We start from the raw sequence: 21,519 nt of genomic DNA on the forward strand, positions 1-21,519 counted from the left end.
TTTTTTTTATTTGAGAGTTTTGAACCTCAAACTTTTTTTCGCTACCCTCATGCTTTTTTTTTATTGGAAGGGAATTTCAACATATAGAGTCCCCTTCACTTAATTTTTTTTTTCTTTTTGAATTTTGTAGCCGAGACTTATCGTCACAAAAGGCTTTTACAATGATCGGTAACGTCACACGCTGTGGGCAGTGGAGAATTTTACCTGCTACCACGTCGTACATACACTATATTAGAATCAAGCAGTTGAAGATGGCATTCCCTTTGATGGGTCTCAGCCACTATTTGTTTGTTTCGCTTTTCGACCAGAGCTGAGGCCTAGGCTATCTCGCTGTCTATAGCTTTCTCCGTTCCAAGCAGTCGGGCTATGTTACTTATCTTAAATGTTAACATTGTCACTTTTTTTTTAGGTTAAGTCTCCTATGTTGTTATATGTATATTATATAAGTTAGTTCTATAGTTAGATCTATTTGGTCTTATCAATAGACATCAATATGAAAGTTAAATTCTATGCTGCCTTAACAAGAAACAATTAAGAAAAACATGGTGCTAAAGCAAAAAGTGTTCCCCATTTTGCAACGTCGTAACGGGCCATTCTTTTGACAACTTTGAATCCTGCTATTGTCTCTTAATTATTTGTTTGCAAGTTGTCTACTTTTGAAAAAAGTTGTTTTTCCCCCCGCTTTGATGTCAACCCCTGGTTCTGCCCGTAGGCCTACTCCCCAATTCCCCCCTCCCACACCTACCTAGTGAAGCAACGTTCTACGTCACTTTTGGGTAACCTGTCATTTAAATTTGAAATTTATTAAACTAAAATTTGATGTCTTCTATAGTCTCATGATGAAAATGGAGAGTTTTATTGAATATGTTATTGATATCTAATTAAATTCAAATATGTATATCACAGTTCACCGATTACAAAACAAAAATGTATCAATTAATTTTAGAAAGGTTTTTAATCATGCACCATCCATGCTTCCGAATATGCAGTACTATTCTTTTTTTCTTTAAATGTAATTTGGCAATTTTTATTTTAATTAATTGTGAGCTAACCTGTTATTTAACTTTACATTTCTATTTTTTCTATAGCCTCAAATTGATAATCAAGAATTTTAATTATACCTTAATCTAATTATATTGAAATATATACATATATATATGTATATATATATATATGTATATATGTACATATATATATATATGTATATATGTATATATATATATGTATATATGTATATATATATATATATATGTATATATATATATATATATATATATATATATATATATATATATATATATATATATATATATATATATGTATATATACGTATATATGAGTATACATATATATATATATATATATATGTGTGTGTATATATATATATATATATATATATATATATATATATGTATATATATATATATATATATATATATATATATATATGTATATATATATATATATATATATATATATATATATATATATATATATATATATATATATATATCTTATCTATACATCTATATCTCAGTTTACCTACTGTGAAATAAATATAAATCAATTAATTAAAAAAAAAAGGATTTTGTTTATAAACATACAAAAGTTGGAAACAGGACTATTTTTTTATGTATTTTGGCATTTTTATTTTATTAATAATATTTGCTATAATTTTAATAAAATGTTAAATTTCCATTACAATGATTAAAGTTAAATTCAATAAAACTGAAGAAAAAAAAATATATTTTACAATGTACATCTAGTTGTTGGGTTTTTTCTTTTTCTCTGTTTCAGTTAACAAAAATAAAAATAAAAGATTTTTAAAAATATATTAAACGAAAGATTAAAAAAAAAAGATTATTTTTCAAAGGTTCAGCCATAGGGGCGTAGCTAGGAATTTTCCATTTGGGGTTCCGGGAGGGATTGACCTCTTTTGGGGCCACTGCATTTTGCGTAATATTTAATATTTAATGTGAAAAAAAAACAGCATTTGGGGACCCCCCTTCAAGTAGGGTCAGGGGGATTTTTTAATTCCCCCCTCCCTCCCCTCCTCATTCCAAAGCCAAGCTCGTAGTGGACGGAATGTTCTACTGTCACACTCACAAAGGGGCGCATGCGAACAACAATGAGACAGCGTTAGTTAGGAGAACATACCAGACGACCGGATTTCAATGATTGGTGTTACTTTTGGAGGATTCAACTCACTCGGGGTGGGGAAAGAACCAATTATCCTCAACACCGTTCCAATAAAGGGGTCAACATCAGTGTCCATTTAGCTGAAGCGACGGCACTTACACGGAATAATAATACTAATTATTGCTTTTATATAGTGCTACTTTCATGTTTATAGCTTGCTCAGAGCGCAATGATCAAATTACATTTTTTTTGGGGGGGGGGGGGACCAAATCACATGGTGGGGGAGAAGGTTTTTCCATGTTGTCTTTAGGTTACAAAGAAAGTGTGTGTGGAAACACAAAATCAAAGTCAGCCCCCGAAGTGGTCCACCCAGGCAGGTAAAAAGTCAGGTTTCAATATTTTCGGAAATAACATCAGAAAGAAATTCTATCAAAGACAAATGACAGAGAAGAATGGAGAAAAAAGGTTGACAGATCTTGTGTGGTGCCCTAACAGTCCAACAGACCAAGGGATAGGTGAAAGTGAATGTGAAGTTAAATGTGAACCTGGCCTAACTGATGTCTTATAATTAATATCTAATTGATCTAATTGTTTTGTAAAGGGCCAATCTCTTATTCAAATCCTCAAGAAAAAAACCTATCCGTACATTTTTTTCCCCCTTTAGTTCAGTGTTCTACAACAATGAGACAGTGCTGCCGTTCACACGATAATATGAAAAACTACTTATTAATTGTTGTTTTAAATTATGTCCAACTTATATGCACACTAAATAGATTTTTTCTCTTTAAAAAAAGTAAACATTTTTGTGTGTGTTAATGTAGTAGTTAGTATGACAGAAATTACATAACTTAGCAATACAAATGTAAAAAAAAATTTACAAAAAAAAAAAAAATCTAAAACCATTTGGTTAAATGAGTTAAAAATATGGTACATACCAATCTCCCCCACAAACGAGCCTCCCATGTTCTTTATTATGAATAGTGAATAGTTGTAAAAGTGGTGTATTTTTATTTTAAAAAAAAAACTGCTTGCATAAATGACTTAAAAATATAGATTTTTCGCTTTCAAAAAAGAAAAAAAGTAGCTATTGCATCAGAACTTTGAATGGTCTAAAATATTATGATGTCGGATTTTCACTATCTTTTCTAGTCTAAACGGGACGGACGGACGGACTTTCAAAACAAATTAATAGCGTCTTTTCACTTTACGGGGGCCGCTAAAAAAAGATGTTGATAAAATTATTGATAAATTGCTAGAATTGCTAGTAAGAAAGCACTAAGATTTATTTGTAGTATCTTTTTTGTAAAATAGATTTTTTTTTTCCAAATTAGCAATAATTTAACATTAAATACACATTTCTTTTGGAGAAAAAAAAAGACTTTTGTTTGGGGTGAGGGGGCATCGTGAGGACCGGCCGCACCAGGCACCCTAGCTATGCCAATGTGTGACCAGCACAACAACCAGCCGCCTTCACTTTTCCCACCTAATGTCAGGTACCCATTAGAGCTGGGAAGCCACAGCTCTTACCTTCAACCAAAACATCGGCTTGGTTTCCATTTTTGATGTAGTTTGAGATTCATCTCATTTACTTTTGCTGATATATCCATCATAAGTAACATTTTTACAACCATTTGTCGTTCTCTAATTCAGGGTGATTAACACCTATGGAACTAAAGAGTCGCAGCCTAACTTCCAAAGAGCCGCATGTGGCTCGCGAACCGCAGGTTACTGACCCCTGGTATAGGCTATTCTTGCTCATACTTCTCATTGACAGTTAAGGTTTTATTTAAAAATAAATTGGACCAGTTCATTCATCTACACCGAACTTGGTTTTGTGTTTTCTTTTTCATGGAAAACGTAATCACATTCACCAATTATTTATTGCAGAAAAATTATATGTTTTCTTTTAAGATTGAACTAAGATGCTACAGGTGTCACTTATTAAGAAACACAGTCAAAAAAACGCAAACTCAAACTCTATGGCCAGATCACTAAGTCCTCAGTGCTAGCAAAGTCCTTCCTTCAGGGAACAATATGGCCTATCAGGAAGAATAAGAAGACAGAGTAATTTTAAGCGTGTTGGAAGACAACATCAGAGAATGGACAGCGAATGAAATTCTATCCAAGGCAAAGGACAGAGAGGAATGAAGAAAGACAGTTGACAGGTGTGGTGCCCCAACGGTCCAACAGACAAAGGGAGAGGTGAGGTGAGATTAATATCTGCCATACATTAAATGTTGTCTAGAATAGACTTGCAAAATACCCGTTTAGTATTTAATCTATATGTAGAGACAGACAAATAAATCTTTGTAGATCTATAGCCTAATATAGGCCTACTCCTTAACCCCCAACTTACACTTATAATTCTTTACATGACTCTCTCTCTCTCTCTCTTTACTGTTTCTTTACCGTTTGACATTGTGTCATTAGATGCAAAGTGTTTGCCTCACGGTACTCTCCTTGCTGTGATCACCTGCAGTGGGTGTGGTCTCTGGCCTCAAATTGACAGCCGGCTCTTTTTTTCTTTCATTGGATAATAAGGTGAAAGTGAAGAGCACCTCCTTTTTTTTTTTATTTGTTAAAGAGGTAACAGTATAACTGTGATTGGAATGTCTTTCTATAGATGCAGGAGCGGACTGGCTATATGGGCATTTGGGCTAATGCCGGTGGGCCGGTACCCAAATGGTCCGGTTGAGACTCATGACTGCCATATCTAGAACGTATTAAAATGTTATAGGTTTAGAGTCTATAATATTCTCTTGTAAAAGGCTAAAAAAAAGTGTCTTTTATAAACTCTACAGTGTAATATCTAACAAATTTTCCGAAATTATGTAATAGTCTACATTCCTAGACAATGTGACTAGTGACTAGTAGGCTTCATCCTTTTAGGGCCCACACTTTTAGCGATTAAAAAGCAACATACGACCTACATTGTTTCTTATAAAGATACAGAGTTTCATTTTATGCATGCGTTCAGTTATCGATACCAGAATGATTTTGAGGGCAGCTAGACCTACTCGTCACCTAGAATTGGATGTCCATCATATGATATACAAAACATTATTTGTGGCACGGATTGTATAGAAATGCCCGGGCCGATTTTAATACCCAGTCTTGCACTGAATAGATGAATGGAAGCTTATTTTGATATGCCCATCAGCCTATGGTTGTATGATTAAATAGGCGCATAATCTAGTCATTTTCTCTTAAATGGGTTTCGGGGTGAGGTAAAAATAATAGCATTACGGTACGTAGATCTACTTCTACCTGGTTTGATCTTAAAAACTGTCATCTACTTCAGAGAAACAAAACAATAGGCAGGAACTTATCTAGACTAGATCTAGATCCAAAATCAGGGATGCGCTGTGCCAAAACCTTGATATATTTTACATCTTCTTACTTCAAACATCAAAACAAAAGACTTACAAACAATAAAAAAGTGATGTCTTTTGTGTATGAGTTTTTGATATTTCAAAATATTTGTAATAAATAATGGTATTAATATATTACATCAACACTAGATCTAGAATCACTGAATCTAGATCTGTATATTTTATTGGGCTACTATGCCAAGTCCTCCATGCAGGCATTGGCCTAGCTAAAGTAAACAATGTAAAATTGAACGGTTTTTTACTATAAGTTTCTTATCTTCGACATGTTAAAATACACAAACTTGCTCATATATAGCATAGAAGCAGATGACCCTATCTTAAGTCAAAAGTAAAGTTCCCCTTTCAGACCTTGTCGTCTTCAGGGCAGATGATGTAAAGTTTATCTGATTCTGTGGCCTAGGGTTAACGAGGGTGTTATGTGGCCAGCACAATGACCAACCACCTTTACTTTTCCCCACTAACGTCAGGTACCCATTAGAACTGGATGACTCAGAGGCACACAAGATCCTGAATTAAAAATCCCAGGATTAAACCCCGGTTTGGTAGCCAAGCGCTTTACCGCTCAGCCACCACGCCTCCACCCTATATTAGATCTAGACTATATATCACAAGGTCTGAAAGGGATTTTTTTACTTTACTTTAATCTCATTAAACAGATCATGGCTGTTCATACATCACTATGATCATTGCTGCAAGGTTATTAAAAAAATAAATAAATAAATGGGAAAAGCTTCTTAAGATAACTTTTCTTTTGCTCATTTAGGTAAATGCTTATGTTGAAAGAGCCTTTTTCAATGATCAATGCACAGTTGGCTTACTTAATGGATACAGATATTCATCTCCATGGAAACAGTGAGAAGCATTTCAAGAAAATGTGCATGGAATTTCACACCTGAGTTACTGCAAAAAGTCATTTCGTCTGAGAGAAGTATGATTTTAAATACAACAGATTTACAGCTTTTAATGTACAGACATGTTTTCTTATATTGGGCCTACACTGTAAGGCTTTTTTTTACAGTTTACTTGTTGTTTATTACAAAACCTGATCCCAAATTAACTTAGTTTTAATAATAATACTTTAATTAAAGCGCTGTTCAAAAGACATAATGAGCTAGCTCTTATGGCACTATGTTAAGATAACTGACATAAACATTATATTTAACAAGGAAAGTTAAAAATAGTTTTGAACAGATGGGTTCTTCTTGAAGCATGTCCATAAGCTAAAAGGGGTAGCGAGTACCAGACCTTTCGTCTATGCACTGATAAAACCTGCAAACTGAAACGTTGGAGGGAAAAAGGAGCCAGAAATAGAAGCGTTGTGACCTTGGAGCACAGTGCTCTCTAAGGGACATGTATCAAATGATCAGTTCAATAAGTCACAAAGGCATTTTTTTATTGTACATGCTCTCCTGACAAAGTGTGGCCACCTTGTAGTTGATAAACGTACTTAATTTACAGGAATCCAATGGAGTTTGTCCAAGAGAGCACCTTGTTTTGGGTAGGACTATTCAGGCAGTATGCAGTACTCAAGGTGGGAGCCCATATCTCAGTTAGTTCCGTTGTCACAAGGTCGGATCTGACTCTCTAATTTTGTAATATTGTTTTAAGTACCAATTTTAAGTACTTCTTTCCGATCTTTATTTATCAACTGTTCCACTGATTTATTTTTGCCAGATTCTACACCTCTGAAGGAACTGAGGAATTTCATTAAAGATGTTTAACAGGTACTCTGATACATAACAGAAAATAAATTGAAAGCCTCAGATGGATTGAGCTTATCAAAAGTAAAACCAAACTCAAGACCATATAAGAAACACAGTGGGTCAGGTAAGACTTTAAGCTTTGCCAGTTTCACCTGTTAAGCAGAAATAGCTTCTAAAATGAATTACAATTTTCTAATAATGGATTTCTTTAAGACTAAAAGAAGAAAATTTCAGTTGAATAAAATTTGAGTTTATTAATTTTTTTTCTCTTCAAGTTTAAAGTCACATTATATTCTTTTATATAAATTTAATGCTTTTCATGCCCATTCTTTAAAACAAAATCTTTTATTTTTGTGCTACAAGGTGGCCTCACAAAATATACTCTGCCCACATAAAATTAGTTCTTGAGTCGACATTGCTGGTAACCTTATGTATCTATATTATATATATATATATATTCTTTTTTCATTGTATAGATTTGTAATTTAGAACTAGATGTATCTAGAAATTAGATGATTTTGTTCACAATCCCCTTCATGAACATAATTGTTTGTAAACGTTCAGACATTACAACACAATTCTCTACCTATTTAGATGATTGCTAATTGCTAAATCATCTTCAGTTAAAATCAAAATCTTTAAAATAAAGTATTCAGCAATTTTATTCCAGACAATGAACTAAGGCTCTGTTAAGTAAAATTGCTTTCACTAATCAACATTTGAAGAACTCTTAAACTTTGTATAGTACATTCTACATATGCCTTTCTCTCTTTTCACTTTGAATCTTTTCTTTTATAAAAACAATTGGCCATTGAAAAAAAATCATAACTAAATTTACATACTATTTTTTAGTGGCTCTGTCATCTTCAGCATCTTTCTAATGAGGAGTTAAATTAATCACCAGGTGCAGGACTGACTACATTTTCTAAGGTAAGTAAAGTATAAAGATTTATTATTTTTAGTTATCATTTATTATCTGAACATATTATCACATTTTAAAATACTTTTTTTTTTTATGTTTAACATAACAAGCATTCCTAAAAATTGGTTCAGAGAAGATTTAATACTGATAGCACCATTTGTTGGGTTACTGCAAAAACTATACATTTCCTGTACATGTGCTCATGGAACAGAGCAAAAGATTTAACAAGTAAAGGGGGCACCAGCGACTGTAACCTACCCTTGACAAATGAGCTGACACAGAAATGCATCTGGGATACCTTGATGACAAAAGTGTTCTCACCTTAAAAGATTGACAAACTATTAATAGTTTATTTATTGCTTTCTATAAAAGTTGATATTCTACCTCAATGATGTTAGTTAAATTTTTTCACATGGATAAATTTTCAAGCTTTGCACATAGTCAATGGGGTAGAAATTATAGAAGAATTTTTCAGTCTTTATTTTATCAAGATGGTTCGAAGGTTGAATGTGCTTTGGACTGTTATCAAGATGGTCTGAAGTTTGAACCCTGTTCACCATCCTGCAAGAGGTTTGGTTAGGATGTAATAATCTTCAGTTCTGAAGAAACTAAACAAAGATAAGATGCTATTTACATTTTTCACCCTCTCATTTTGTAAAAGTGTAAATGTGATTGATGTTGAAATTAAAAGATAAAATTTAAAGTTTCTTAAGCTTTAAAATTAGTGCATCCAAAATAATAAAGGAAAATTGTGCACATTTCTGGCTTCTTGCTAGGGATATGTAAAGCGTAGATAAATTGAGTAGAGACTCATTTATGGTTCAAGTTTAAATGTAATATTTTCTTTCAATAAATACACTTTTTTTATATTTTGGAGACACGGTGGCCAAGTGGCCTGAAATTTTAATTTTGGGATCTTTGAGCGCCTCTGAGTTCACCCAGCTCTAACGGATACCTGACATTAGTTTGGGAAAAGTAAAAGGCGGTTGGTCGTTGTGCTGGCTACACGACACTATTGTTAACTATGAACCACAGAAACAGATGACCTTTACATCCTCTGCCCCATAGATTGCATTGTATTTTACTTAGAAGAGCTATTGTTTGGTTTTGTATATTTAAAGTTATTATTTCAATGGTTAGGTTCTGTGTCTTCCTTTCAACATTATAACAAGAATTTAGAAGTTGCTCTTTGTAACAGTATTGAATGTGATGTTTATCTGCTTTTTGATTTTTTCTTAAGCTAAAATTGTAACTAAAGTGTAATTTTGATTTTCCAACACACTGGCTTGCCAACAAGTTTACTTGCATTTCTTCAGACTGCTAGGATATTGCCACTGAATCAAACACCACCATCAGAAATAACTGAAATAAATATTGATGCTCTCAAGGCAAATTTAATAAAATGTCCAGAATGGCTCCATTTGTCAATGACATTATGCTTGAAACAGACAGCAACCTCATTGTCAATGTAAGTTTGAATTAGTTTGTTTAATATTTCTTTCTTTCATCACAATTGCCTTTTTTTGCTTTACAACTTAGAAGCTTTCCTAGTTGACCAAGTTTTTGACACGAAATATAAATATATCTTATTCTTTAATATCATATATTTTTCAAAACCAATAAGAATAAATGTATACTATTGTGAAAAAAAAAAAATTAGAATGCTAGGTAGACCTAATTATTAGAGGTGGGTCAAGTTATAAATGTCCTTGAATCACTACTTAAGTGCTCGTCTCCACTTAGCAACTGACTGCTCATGCAGTCTGATTTAGCTAAGGTTATCTGATCCTTAATCTTATGAATCAAAGACATTGCCATTATTATCTGATCCTAATAATGAGTACTAGTAATTGATAAGTGTCACTAGCCATTTTAACTTTGTTTACAGTAAAAAAAAATAACTAGCATGATGCCATTTTCTCATGTGTTCAAGTAGTGCTGGCTAGGCTGTAAAACTCAAGATTTCATATGACATATTAGGTGCTTTTGAAAAAAAAGATACCTATTGGAAAAACTATATAGAGAAGAATAATTATAGAATTCAGGGTTGTAATATTCATTTAGGGGGTGTGTCTAGCCTTCATGAAACTATTACATTTGATTAAATGCTGTGACACAAAGAAATAGTTACAATTGTAGAGTTTATTTAATTAAAGTATTCAAGTTTCAATTTACAGATTGTACTTAAAGTACACAACATTTTTGCAGGGTAAAAAATGTTTTTTTTTAATTTAACATTCATCAGTTATTAAGAGCAAAATAATCGCTCAATAAGTTTTATAAAGGAGGTATTGTCTTTTTGAAAAAAAAATATTTTTTATATTTTTCTTGTTTATGTTTCAGTCTTACAGTATAAGATTTATAACCTAGATAATTAGTTTCTTTAAAATCAATTCCTTCTCCCAGTAATTAAGATAGATAGTGTAATTAGTGCAATCAAGAATTTCTTACTATGTAAAAGGGTAAAGAATAAACATAAAGAATAAGTACAAAAAGACCCAAAACATTATTAAACAAGGGTTATTTGAAAATAGAGACGCAGTGGCTGAGCAGTAAAGCGATTGGTTTCTGAACCAAGGTGCTGGTGTCAAATCCAGGTGAAGACTGGGGTTTAAAACTTCGGGATCTTTGGGCGCCTCTGAGTCCACCCAGCTCTAATGGGTGCCTGACATTAGTTGGGTAAAGTAAAGGCTGTAGGTCATTGTGCTGACCACTTGACACCCTAGTTATCCGTGGGCCACAGAAACAAACAACCTTTACATCATCTGACCTATAGATCACAAGGTCTGATAGGGTAAACTTTACTGTTTTTTATTTTTAAATAAGAAATACTCCATGATTGCAAATACAATTGTTATAATTCCAAACATATGAAGAAGACTAATATATTTAATAAATGAATTTTTTTTTGTTTCTGTGTGTTTTCTGGTTCACAATTTACATCAAAAGTATGGACACAGTGTGATTGACCTAGAGTTGAGAGAGAAAAGAACATCCAAGCAAGGTAAGTTTTCTGTAAAGACATGAATGAATCTAAACCAAGAAGATATAGAAGAAATAGATATACAAGGAAAAGGGATCCAAAAACTATTAACTAGCATAAAACCAAAGAAAGCTTCTTGACCTGCTGATTTCCTGGCTAGATTGCTTAAAGAACTAAGCCCTTTTAGACCAAATAACATCTGACCATAGGGATGTATCTTTCATCTGGATCCCCTCCCATGTGGCCCTAGATGGAAATGAAACAGCAGACAGAGAATCAAAGAGAGTTTCTCATGGAACATAGGGCCTCAGTAAAAACATGCTATTCTCCACTGTCTCTCGCTAGTTTTTTAATGACTTCCTAGCTCTTTCCTGTACTCTCGGCTTTCTCTAGTATACTGCACTGCCTTGTTCTTTTTGGTCTTCCTCTATGTCTTGGTCCCTGGGGGTTCCACTCTAAGGCCTGTCTAGCTATGTTGTTGGTATTTTTTCTAAGGGTGTGACCACTCCATCTCCATTTCCTCTCTAAGATCTGCACCGCCATATTTTTCTGCCCAATCATCTCCCACAGTTTGGTGTTTTTTACTTTGCCATACTTGTATTTCTCAGACATCTGTTGATGAACGTCTGTACTTTTTTCACCTTATGGTAGTTCCATTCTTATTCTGCTTAAGGTCAGGTTTATTCATTAGAACTGAGGGTATATGAAGGATGTATAATAATTTGAATTGATAGTTGAAGATGATATTTTAAGTATATTATTAACTAAGCAATACATTCTATTTCTCGTAAGCATTGTTGGAAGGTTTTTTCAAGCTTTTTAATGTTATCTTAAAGCAGATTGAATTATTTTCCCCTAAAATATAACAGAAGAAAATTAGTAGGTTATGTTTACTTGCTACAAACCAATGATGGGGCCCCAACACAATGTGGGAACATCTGGCATACACGTGACTGTTTGAAAATAGAATGCTCTTACCAACCTTCTTAAAAGATGTATGTATGACAATATATAATCAGAAATTGATTTTGAATTTTGCAGATTAGGCAGACACCTACTAATGTAGTCCTGGGAGTCAGCAATTTATTGCTGTTTTTAATTATTATAGAATAGATTCAATTAGTTGAATATGCTGTTATACTGGGTATTATCTAGAGAAAAAAATTGGGGGGGGGGGCATTTCTCTATATTTTGTAATCTAGATTTTTATAAAGATATTTCTACGTACCTTTAATAATGCTTGCTGCCCATATGACTAATTGACTTAATCCTGTGCACTCCCGGGGGAGCATAGAGAGCAACCACACCTCTCCACCTAAAGCTTTCTTCATCTGCTACTGTGTCATTCCAGTACCCTCAGCTTCACTGATGACTGACCTCTTCCAGGTTTGCTTGGGTCTGCCCACTTTCCTCTTTCCTTGCAGATTTCAATCAAGTGCCTGTCTTGCAACATTGGTAGCTGGTTTTTACAGGGTGTGTCCTACCCAGCTCCACTTTCACTTTGGGATGTCTTGGGCTATGGACTTTAGTCTAGTTCTCTCCCACAAATTGACAGTAGTTATCTTTTCTGGCCAGCTAATTCCTAATATCCGGCGTAGGCATCCATATAAGCAAGTAAAAAACATATTGACTTCTATAACTCATTTGAAATAATTTGTGAGAAGCTTTCTTTTTTATACGTATTTTCTCATTCTCTAGCCAAATTTAAATTTATTTTATTTTTTTTTACTTTAAAACATTATAACAGTCAAACTTGTGTTTTCCCAGTGTGGCCCATAGGCTAGTAATTCTAAATAATCATTAGAGCCATTTTTGAGAATCATGTCCACCCACTCAGAATGTTCCATGAAGTTGCTAGTTGAATAGAGGTATTTTAAAAAGAACATTTTACAGATACACCTCCCTTACAAATGTTCCTGAAAAGCTTTTGTGCCTGAATGCTTTATGCATGCTGTGATACGTTATAAATTTTTTCCACTCATATTCTTGATATCAGCAGACTAATGTTCCATCACTCAAACTTCTCTCCCAAATGATTAGTAACTGAAGGTTTTTCTAACCCTTTTGCTGGTTAGAATAAGTAAGTCAACATTGGCTATCCCAGACAAAGTCACTTTTTTTTGAGTTCCCAGCACATGTACACTTAGTAAACATATTTTTGATGTTCTGTTAAATGTTTTGCTTTTCCAGGTCTCAAATGTCAGTGTTTGAAAAAAACATGAAGCTGAATATCACCAGTAATGCAAAATGTGCAGAAAGCTGGCACCCACACATTTCTTTAAGAGTGTGAGCATGATGTTACAGGTGATTGATAGTCTCCTTGCATTCCTCATTAATCTTCGCACTCGAAGACAAGCCTTATTGTTATTATCAACTTATTAATAATACCGTATTGATTATTTAATGTAATATCAAACCAAATTTTAAAGAGAGTTTAAATAAATGGAGATATCTGAGAAATAAACTAAGAAAATAATAAAGGATTATTTGGTTCTTATTGGAGCTACTAGAACACAGCAGAAGAATTAGCTGACTTGGTGATGCACATAGACAAGACTTTCACAGCATATGGTATGCAAACAAATGCCGAAAGAACCCAAATTATCTCCAATAGCCAACAGGGCTTTAAAAGGGGCAACAGCATAGGAGGTGAAAAGCTGACAAGTGTCAGTAGTCTTCAAATACCTCGGAGCTATTGTCTCAGATGAGGGAACGAAACTTGAACTACTGGCAGGAATTGCACAGTCCACAGCAGCATTGGCAAAACTCAAAATAATATGGTAAGACAGATTATAGACCTTGACACCAAAATCTGACTGATGCGCTCCCTGGTCATGACCACATTCTTATATGCTTGCGAGTCTTGGACGTTGACTGCAGAGCTAGACAAACATTTGAGACTCAAGTAAAGCCAATATTGAAGACGGAAAGAAACTTAAATACACTGTCAGCTGACTATGGCTTAGTCTGCACAAGGTTCTAGAAAATAAGAAGGTCGCAACTGGACCTGCATAGTCATGTGAATCACTGCGTGCATCCTTAATCTTTGAAATCGAAGACATTGCCATCAATAATTAATAGATTCCATGACGTATTGAAAAAGACACATAGATCTGAATTGAAAGGTTAAGATATAAAGAAGAAATAAATTTTAATGAATGTGATTTGAAATGGTTGGCTTTGGACTGTCAGCTTAGTGGTTCTTGGTTTGAACCCTGCCTGCTGGAAGTTTAGACTAGAACAAAAGTCTTCATTAGTGATGGATCATTAGAGACTAACATAAAGTACACTATTTTTCTTCAAGTGAGAGAATCTCTGACAATGCACAGCTTCTTTTTAGAGCTAGAAATATGTCTTAAAACATGCCAACTAGCTGGATTTTTTAATATGCAAGGCTTGTTTACAGGAGAGAGAATCTATTTAAAAATGTTGATCCATTAAGATTTGGCATGGGAAACATGTCAACCTTTGGGAGGCATGGTGGCTGATTGGTAAAGAACCTTGCTTCCAAACCGAGGGGACTCTGGTTTAAATCCTTGGTCATAACTGACATTTTGAATTTTTGAGGTCGTAATATATTTTAATAATATTGTAAAATAATTTTTTTTTTTCCTAAAGTTCTTATTATGTTCTACCCAGTTTTTATAATATAGCCAGTTTTCTTACATCATATTGATATGTTAAAGAAACAAGTTTGTATTAATTTTGAGACAAACCGATAACCCAATGAGCTAGCCAGGAAAACCGGTGACTTAGCAGAATTTAGTTCATTGGTTAATATGCATGACTAAATGCATGAAGCGTAGGACATAATCATCTTCTTTTTTGAAGTGACGTCTGTATTATATAAGATAAGATAAATCTACATACATATTTATATCTTAACAATTTCACTTCTAATATCAGCAGGAAGTAATGACTCAAGGTGTGGTGCAGGCTGTAGTGAGACACCGATTACAAAAGTTTGTTTGATAGGTTTACATTGCTGTGATGATTTGACTCCTGCCACGAAGTCAACTCTTTCATACCGTCACCTGTGTAGGGTCTCTACCTTGCATCTCATATTGTTGCCAAAAAATGGTGTATTCATCAGGTAGGCACTGTGCAATATTGACATTCAAAATGTTATTCTTAGCCTTTGGAAAGATAGTCAAATAGTTAAATAATTATTTTTCTGTTAACTTCTTTAAAAATATATTTTTGCGTGTGTGCACATTAAATTTGGACTGTCAGTTTAGTGGTTCCAGGTTTGAACCCTGCCTGCTGGAGGTTTAGACTAGAACAAAAGTCTTCATTAGTGATGGATCATTAGAGACTAACATAAAGTACACTATTTTTCTTCAAGTGAGAGAATCTCTGACAATGCACAGCTTCTTTTTAGAGCTAGAAATATGTCTTAAAACATGCCAACTAGCTGGATTTTTTAATATGCAAGGCTTGTTTACAGGAAATTTTGATAAAGAGCAACAAAAGTGCATAATAATAGTAATCTTTATTACCGGTATCCATGGGGAAATTTTTTACAATTGTGCATTACAAATGACAATACATTATAACAGAAAATATATGAATACGTTCAAAACCCATTTTTCCTAAACATTACATGTGAAATTCACAAAAGCAAGTTACATTTTTTTTCAATGATTTAATTGCTAAAGAAAGTTCATTTGTCTATTTGTATTTGTGATTGGTGTTGTAAGTATATCCATTTTGTGATGCACAAAATAGCTTTTTTTAGCAATGTTTTTCTTGAATAGGTGTCCAAGTGGGGTTTGGTTGTTGCCAATGAGCTTACTTGCAGAATTTAGTATTTTATTAAGCTTGAAGTAAGGTTCTGGAGCGGATTTCTGGGGAATGCTGAGGATCATAGGTCTTAGGGATTTCATTCAACTTTTATATTCTCTCACCCTTCTGCACATCATGTCCAGTGTTGGGTTTGTCTCTCAAAGCATTGGATCATGACTGACCTAAAACACTTTTTGTGTAAACAAATGAACTGGTCAGCATGAGAAATAATATTTGAAGGAATCGTTAAGATTAAAAAACATTTAGTACTCCTATGTGATCATTAGTGCAGGTGATGTAAAGGATTTCTGTTTCTATGGCAAACAGTTAATGAGGGTGTTATTTGGTCTGCTCAATAAACAGCTGTCTTTACTTTCCCCAAGGAGGCTTGGTGGCTGTGGCTGAGTGGTAAAGCGCTTGGCTTCCAAACCGGGAACCCGGTTTGAAATCTTGGTCAAGACTGGGATTTTGAATTTTGGAATTCGTAGGCCGTCTTTTAGGGTAAAGTAAAGGCGATTGGTCATTGTGCTAGCCACATGACACTCTTGTTAACTGTGGACCACAGAAACAGATGACCTTTACATCATCTTCACTATTGCAAGGTGTGAAAGGGGAACTTACACACATACTTACTTTCCTTAACTAATGTCAGGTATCCATTAGAGTTTGGTGGTCCAAAAGACGTCCTATAAAATCCAGAAATTCAAAATGCCAGTTTTTACCAAAATTTCAACATGGTTCCGAAGCCAAGCACTTTATCACTCAGCCACCATGCCCACATTAAAGTCTAACTGACTTAATTTCAACACTGTGTTGCATCAATGAAACTACAATATGTGTGTGCATGGATTGAAAGTCAGTAACAAGTTTAAATAATATATAATATTCTCATATATTCTTGGTGGAGAATTAAAACAGTAGGCTATTGTGAACAAAAAAAAAGTAAACTTTCCCTTTCAGACCTTGCCATCTATGGGACACATGATTTTAAGTTATGTTTTTATGACCGACAGTTAACAAGCTGGGTGTCATGTGGCCAACACAAAGACCAACTGCCTTTACATTCCCCAACTAAAGTCAGCTACCCATTAATTGTTGCTTGGACTAAGGGATGCCCTACAAATCCAGAAATCCCAGTCTTTACCAAGATTTGAACCCAGGTTTGGAAACCAAGCACTTAACCACTCAGCCACCTTGCCCCCCCCCCCCCCCCCAGTTGGCTTTTGTGCTGAGCATATAACATAGTCATCAATTATTGGCCACAGAAGTAGTTGAACTCCCTTGAGGGCAATCATCTAAATAAAAAAAACAACCTTTAAATTAGAGCCTAATATTTATTGATTAATTCAAGTGTTGAGGGGAAGTAGACTTTTTTTTTTTATATAAACTATGAGAATGGAAAAATATTCTAAAAAGAGGATTAACCAATTTATTTATTTATGAACATTTAGATTGATATGTATGGTTAAAATCCTTTAACTGGATGAGCTGTTGGTTTTTTGTTGTTGTTGTTATCTCTAAACAAGAGCTGCAAATGAACATGTCATGAAATGCTCAGTCTTACTATGGAGTTTGAAAGAGATTGATGACATCTGTGACACTATCAGTTTATTACTTCGAACTAATTGTCTGAATTGGAAATATGAAGTGCAGTCCATTATCTTTAAAATCATTAAATCAAGTCTTCATGTTATTAACTCAAATGTTTAATACAATTCAGCAATAGGTGAGATTTAATTTTTTTTTTAAATGATGATTAATTTTAAGCAATTACATGTCAATTTTCAGAGCTTAGATCTTAGGCATCACCTAAGATATACTGAAATTGTGAGGTTAATCCAATTCTGTATTTCTAAATGTTTAAATATATCTAGAAACACAACATCCAAGTTTAGCTTGAGAATACTTAGTTTGTAATGAAAAAAAACAGAAATCCTCTTTGGAGAAAGTGTATACCTTAATATCACTAATTGAAATAACAAAAAAAAGTTTTAAATGCACAATATTCTTCTTCTTCTTCATCGTTCTCATTGTTATGTTGGAGTGTTCATATGACTAGACCAATACATGAGATGAACTGCGCAGTGGTTTCCAAATCAGGGAGCTCTCCATATAGTTTTCTTTCTATTGGGGTGATTTGGGGCCAATGTCTTATACGGGCCTCTTGGTAGAGAGAGCAGTTTTGGAGGACGTGGTCGGCATTTTCTGGTGATACTCCACATGGGCAGATTTCACTGGTTCCAATTTTGAGCTTCCGGAACATGTGTTGTCGCATTCTGTTGTGTCCGGTCCTGAGTCGAAAGATTAGACGTTGGTCTTGTCGGGATAGCTTATAGTAAGCGTCATCTTTCTTGTGATTTGGATGAGAGCTCGTCCATTTCTCATTTATTTTATCGACAATTAATTTCTTCATTTCTTCTGGATAGAGTGCAGAGTTTACTTGTGAGTTTGTTCTCCCACTCTTGGCGAGTGTGTCAGCCTTCTCATTTCCTGCTAGTTGTATGTGAGCTGGTATCCATTGAATAACAGTTTTTTTGCTGTTGTTGTTGAGCTTTGTAAGTGCTGTTCTGAGGTTTTTAATATAAGGGGAATCAGAGTTTTGCAAGCTTTGGAGGGTTGTTTTCGCGTCTGTTAGAAAGACAATCTGACTGTGAGGGGAACTTGGATGATTTGCTAGCATGGTAGCAGCTAGTGCTAGTGCTTCCCTTTCTGCTCTGTGACTGTCAGAGAGCTCTCCAGTTGCAATGGATTTTTTTAGTTTTCCTCCATCTGGCCATTCGATAAGTATTCCAGCTCCTCCATTTGTGGTGGCTTTATGGGATGAGCCATCCATGTAAACTCTGATCCACTGATTGCTAGGGTAATTGGTATGTAGAAAACAGTTCACTATTTACTTGAGCTCTGTTGGTCTGTAATCAGATTTTCTTTTTATGTTTTCAATATGGTCCCTTATAGTAGGAAGAGGGCTTTCGTCCCAGGGTGGAGATTCATTATAGTGTATCGAGGATTCCAGAGTAATTTTTTCAAGTTGGTGTTTCTTTTTTAGGTTTAGAGATTCCTGTATGAAATTGGTCCTTTTGAGACGTTTTTTGTGCCAGTTTTGTGGATTTTTGTTCTGAGTGGGTGCCTCTCCAAGGTTTCCAATTTAGTGAATTGGGAAAGGATTTTTATTTCTCTTCTTTCATCCAGAGAAATCAGGGCAGTGGTTTCCTCCATAGCTCTTATGGGTGTTGTTTTGATTGCTCCTGTCATTATCCTTAGACCAATATTTTGAACCTTGTCTATTTTTCTTAGAATGGTTTGGGCTGCTGAGCCCCATGCTGTGGCACCATATTCTAGTACAGGTCTTACATAACTGGTATAGGTCTTTTTCAGGATGTTGTGATTAGCTCCCCAATCTGTGCCAGCTAATTTTCAAGAGGGATAGTCTCTGGATGCCTTTACTCTGTGTTTTATCTATTTGGTTTTTCCAGGTTAGTCTCGGGTCATAGGTGACTCCAAGATAAGTAGGGCTGTCATTTTTTCCTAAAGCTTCTTTATCTAATGTTAATTTTATTGTTTGTTGTTTTGTTGACAGTGAGAATATGGTATATGTTGTCTTTTTTGTGTTAATGGACATGCCCCAGTATAAATATAAATTGCTGAAAAAAAATCCACATAATAATATGAACAGAAAACTTTTTTTGTCTACCATTTTATTTATAGCTTGCTCTAAAATTTATTTCACCAATAGCCTAGAAAGAACTAGAATTTGTGGTCATTCTAGGATTTTTGTCTACCTCGCTGCCTGGTGGTGCGAACTTATTGATGGTCCTGGGTTCAAACCCTGCCCACTCTCATCCCCATCATCCTGCGGGAGGTTTGGACTGGGAAGTAAATTATCTTCAACTCTGAAGGAACATCCAAAACATGTAAACAGTTTTACAAAACATTTTATTTATAGGTTGCTCTAAAATTTATTTCTTATGTACCATCTAGGCTTTTTGTCGACAATTTTACTTATAGCTTGCTCTAAAATTTATTTCACCAATAGCTTGGAATGAACCAGAGTTTGTGGTTGAAAGATTTTAGTTTCTCTGGGCTATTTTTAGCTCCACTAAAAGTTATCCCCAAGGAGGCGCTGTGGCTGATGGGTAAAGCGCTTGGATTCCAAACAGGGGGGTCCAGGGTTCGAATCCTGGGAATTTGAATTTCAGGATCTTTGGGCAACTCTGAGTTCACCCAGCTCTAATGAGTACCTGACATAAGTTGGGGAAAAGTAACGGCGGTTGATCATTGTGCTGGCCACATAACAACCTTGTTAACCATGGGCCACTTTAAGAGATGATATTTACATCATCTGCCCTATAGATCGCATGGTCTGAAAGGGAACTATACTTTACTTTTAAAAGTTATCAGAAGCACATGAGCACATGAGAAGCATAACAAATTGTTGACTTTAACATTATGTTTTGTGCAGGTAACATATAAATGTTAGTCTGGCCTTATTATGGGTTTTTAATGAGATCCACTCCTAAATTTTATGAATTAGAATATCTTTGGTATCTAAGAAGCATCTAATTTAATATCAAAATTTAGACTGTTCAATAAATTCATTAGTATTTTCTGTCATGAAATGTAGATCTAAATGTGGCCAATTTTAAAATTTCATCTTTAGAAAATGAAGAGAAAATGTCACCAGCAAGACACAACTATGAGAAAGATGAACAGCCATAATTATGTCTCTACATTTTGAAATAGCATTTGATCAATACTGTAGATTATGACAACCTTAAGCACTAGAGATATAAACAGGTTTGTTTTTTCTCATAACATTCGATCATGTTAGATCATGTTATTGGTGCCAGTGCCAATTAATTAACAAGAATTGGATTTCACAGTTTTAAATCACACTTCCAAATTATTTAATACTGTAACAGTATCAGACAAACATGCAATTTATGAAACAAAAACCTTTTTTTTTAATGTATACATTTTATTGTAACTTACGTAACAAGTTTATTCGAATGAAATTCATCACACTGAAATAATGATAAATGTACATTAATATTTTACAGAATTACAGAGATGTGGCATACAGACAGGCAGTTGGCTCTAAGGATCTGTCATCTTCTTAGAAGAAAGAGAAGAGTAGTACCCCTTGTGTTGTTTTCCCTAGTCAAAGTTATGCAGGCATTAAAATAGCCTTGATTTTGATCAATGTACTGATAAGTAATAAATGTGAAGTGCACAAAAACATTTCAACCTAGTTTGTCATCACCTTTTATTTTTACATCAGTTTAAAAAATATACAACACATGGTACTTCTGCTATCTACAAATCTAAGCCAAAATAGAAAATACATTCAAGCTCTTTAAGTAAAAAAAAGTAATCATGACATGTCATAGTATTTTAAAATTAAATTTCTGCAATTGTGATTAAAAAGGAATATTGAATACATTCTAGGTATTGTGTTCATGTGAGAAATAAAATATGTTCTAAACTAATTATTGCAACAAAAGTTATACCTGTTTTCTTTAAAACTAATGTAATTTATGCATTTTCACTTAGTGTGAAGGTGTTGAACAAATGTGTACGAATACTAAACTCTTTTAG

At 34.2% G+C, this 21,519-nt stretch overlaps 1 long non-coding RNA gene across 5 annotated transcripts; it reads left to right on the forward strand.

Annotated features, from left to right (window-relative positions):
- The first annotated feature begins 5,455 nt into the window (after positions 1 to 5,455).
- On the forward strand, positions 5,456 to 21,162 carry LOC106079971 (uncharacterized). Of its 5 annotated transcripts, none has more exons than XR_008775289.1 (12): positions 5,456 to 5,592; positions 6,295 to 6,459; positions 6,990 to 7,100; positions 7,206 to 7,358; positions 8,087 to 8,164; positions 9,473 to 9,624; positions 11,106 to 11,160; positions 13,330 to 13,443; positions 15,046 to 15,232; positions 19,658 to 19,835; positions 20,582 to 20,718; positions 20,982 to 21,162. It is a non-coding gene; the product is annotated as an uncharacterized LOC106079971 (long non-coding RNA). The 5 variants fall into 5 exon arrangements; XR_008775288.1 differs by having other exon boundaries at positions 6,990 to 7,062; XR_008775291.1 differs by having other exon boundaries at positions 6,990 to 7,062; positions 15,049 to 15,232.
- The last annotated feature ends 357 nt before the right edge of the window (positions 21,163 to 21,519 follow it).

The sequence above is a fragment of the Biomphalaria glabrata genome, chromosome 16, assembly GCF_947242115.1.
Source record: "Biomphalaria glabrata chromosome 16, xgBioGlab47.1, whole genome shotgun sequence".
In the NCBI taxonomy this organism is placed as follows: Eukaryota; Metazoa; Mollusca; class Gastropoda; family Planorbidae; genus Biomphalaria; species Biomphalaria glabrata.